Genomic DNA, 3329 nt, shown 5'->3' with positions numbered 1-3329 from the left:
TTAGAAGCCTGCACTGGCTCCCCATGGCCCTGCTGCTAACAGTGAACGTTTTCTCCACGCCTCCTGTGCACCTGACACCACAGCGAAGACTTGGACATGCTTTGTCTTACTTAACCCTCTAAGAGGGGCTCTCTTACCTCCATTTCTAGGATGAAGACGCTTGGGAAGGACAACCAACGACCCACCTCGCAGTCTCTCTCGTTCCAAAGCCCCTCAAGCTCTGCGGTGAGGACCCAGAAGCTGGAACCTCTGAGCAGGGCTTACACTCTCACCACACTTCCTGTTTTGTTTTGTTTTCAGTATACAGACAAGCGAATTGAGCCCAGAGAGGCAAAGACACTTGCCTGAGGTCACCCAGCAGGCCGGTGTGGAGACTCCACAGCCCCTGCTTGCTGCGTACTTACCCCATCTGCCTCCCTCTCTCCCCGCTCACCTGTGGAAGGTGTCTCCTCTGGCTGCGGAGATGCCTGGTCAAAGGTGAGCCAGCTTTTGCTGGGAGAGCACCGTGGGCCACATGTGATGGAGTGGCAGGACTTTGGCCTCACGGGGGGAGCCGGAGGACCTGACGGAGCCCCATTTACCCCTGCATCCCACTCCCCTGGCCCAGTCCCTCGTGTCTTGTTAAGGCACCCGTAAATTGTCCTCTCCACACTCTGTCCCTGCTGGCCTGCCTCTTTGGGGAGGAGGGCGACCGCAGCTTGCACTGGGCTTTTCCCTCTAGCCCTGAGCTGGGGGTGGCAGGGGCTCTGGGCCTCTTCCGGGGGGACCTTCCCCATGGGGCCTGCGCCCAGCAGCTTTCCCCAGCTCTGCTGGGGCTGCCTCACCACGGGGCTAGGTCCTTGGCTTCGCATCGCCGGGAGCGGTCGCCTCCTGACCTTGATTTCTTCCTGAGGGTGAAATTCACACGACACAGGACTAACCATTTCAAAGTGAACATTTCCATGGCCTGCAGCGTATTCATGACTTTGTGCAACCCCCACCTCCGTCTAGTTCCAGAACATTTGTATCCCCCCAGAAGGAAACCCCGGCCCCGTGAGCAGTCCCTCCCCACCCCTCCCCCAGGCCCTGGCAACCACCAGGCTGCTTTCTGTCTCTGTGGCCCTACGTGTTCTGGACACATCACATGCGTGGGATCCTACAGGGCGTGGCCTTTGCGTCTGGCTGCTCTCCCTTAACGCGATATTTTCACCCTCATCCACGGTGCAGCGTCAGTCAGAGCCTCATTCCTTTTCATGGCTGAGTAGTAGTCCGCTAATGGATGTTACTCCATGTTAACGGAGCCCTACTCCGTCCTAAGAATGAACCATGTCTCGCTTATCCATTCCCCGTGACCGTTTGGGGTGCTGCCCCCTTTCGGCTGTTGTGAATAGTGCTGCTGTGACCATCTGCGTACTGGCCTGTCCTCGGGTCCCTGTGTTTAGTTCCGTGGGGAATATCCCTACGTGCAGAATGACTGAGCCATGTAGCAGTTCCGTGTTTAACCTTCTGAGGAACTGCCAAGCCGTTTTCTGCAGCGGCTCCCCCATTTTGTGTCCCCCCACCGACCACGGCAGAGCCCCAGGGCCCTGATCTCTCCACATCTCACCGACCTTGCTGTCCGTCCTTCCCATGAGCGCCACCCAGCGGTGAGAAGCGTTATCTCATTGTGGCTCTGGCTTGCATTTCCTTTCGCGAGGAATCAGTTTGAGCATCTTTCCAGGTTCTAACTACTTGGGAGCTTGCACCTCTACTCGTAACATATATCTGGGCACGTACTCCCGCTGTATGAATATTTATTTAAAAACTAACTTTTGCACCACCGTGGAATGCTAGGAGCTTGTGAAACACTCCTCCCAAATCGAAGTTAAAAAGAGAAGCTCTTAGGATGAAACAAACTCTGGGTTACTTCAAATCATCCCGACAGTAACCCTGACAATAGCTAATACTTCAAGGTACCCTGGAGTCAAGTTCATGGCTAAGGTTATGGATAGAAACCCTTGTCGCAAGGTACCTGGGTGGCTCAGTCAATTGAGCACCAGACTCTTGGTTTCGGCTCAGGTCATGATCTCAGGGTCCCGGGATCAAGGCCTGCATTGGGGTCTGCCGCTCAGTGGGAGTCCGCTTGAAGAGTCTCTCCCCCTCTGCCCCACCCCCATCTCATGTTGGCTGCCTCTCTGTCTCTCTCCCTCTCTCCAAAATAAATAAACAGATCTTTAAAAAAAAAAAAAAAGAAAGAAAAGAAAAGAAACCCTTATCACGTGGGCTTTTTGGCAATTGAAAAATGTTTGACTATTTCCAATCACAACTGTTTTCTTTGTCATTGTCTTTCCCGGTCACAACGGGGCTGACACAGAGCTCCTTTTAGGGGTGGAAGTGACGCCAGCAGCATTTTCTGGTTGGCATGGGCCCATGTGCAGTCTTTCCTGTCACAGGCTCATTTTTGACGATTGGTTGATATAAAAATGGTTAATACAACCCATAAATCTACTCATCGTGGCACATGAATATTTCATTAATGCATGTCTAGATAGGCTGAGAGCTAAAGTGTCAATCTGGTGAAATAGAAAATATTAGCAAAGTACACCTCCCTTTTACTTTTTAAACCCTTTTTATTTCTAAATAATCTTAGACTCACATAAAAGTCGTAAACGTAGATTAAGTGATCCTGTAGTCTTCACTTGGCTTCCCCTTACGAAAGCATTTTATAATTATATAATGATATATAAAAAACATATTAAAAAATAATTATATATTACATAAAAATATATGTATAATTATAGATTTGTATATATTTAATAGTATATAATTATGGTACATTTATATAAACCAGGACATTGACAGTGGCATAATACTATTAACTAAAAACTCTTTTTTTTTTGGAATTCATCACTTTTTATATGCACTCAATTGCTTTGAAATGCTTTATGAAATTTTGTAGATTCATGCAATTACCACCACAGTCAGGACACAGAACTGTTCTGTCATCCCAGAGAAACTCCCCCGTGCCTCCCTTTTGTAGTCAATACTCCCCTCCCTAACGCTTGGCAACTATACTCTGGTCAATAAAACCCCCCTGACTCTGACATCTCAAGAAAGTCATGTATATAATATCATACAGTATGTGACCTTTTGAGATTGGCTTCTTTTACTCACCACAATACCCTTGAGAACCATCCAGATTGTCACTTGTATCCATAGTCCATTCCTGGGGCACCTGTGTGGCTCAGTCCCTTAAGCATCTGCCTTCCGGCTGAGGTCGTGATCCAGGAATCCTGGGATTGAGCCCTGCATCTGACTCCCTGCTCAGTGGGGGAGCCTGCTTCTCCCTCTCCCTCTGCTGCTCCCCCTGC

General features: G+C 49.5%; 1 protein-coding gene across 1 annotated transcript in view; it reads right to left on the bottom strand.

Moving 5' to 3' along the window:
- The window catches only part of LOC113256521 (olfactory receptor 1361-like), a 7965-nt gene extending 7752 nt beyond the window's left edge, over window positions 1-213 (bottom strand). The window contains exon 1 of the mRNA XM_044385150.2: window positions 138-213. The gene's annotated coding sequence lies outside the window, so the exon portion shown is untranslated. The remainder of the gene's footprint in view (window positions 1-137) is intronic.
- Between the last annotated feature and the right edge of the window lie 3116 nt (window positions 214-3329).

The sequence above is a fragment of the Ursus arctos genome, unplaced genomic scaffold, assembly GCF_023065955.2.
Source record: "Ursus arctos isolate Adak ecotype North America unplaced genomic scaffold, UrsArc2.0 scaffold_14, whole genome shotgun sequence".
NCBI lineage: Eukaryota > Metazoa > Chordata > Mammalia > Carnivora > Ursidae > Ursus > Ursus arctos.
This window is presented reverse-complemented; position numbering and strand designations above follow the sequence as displayed.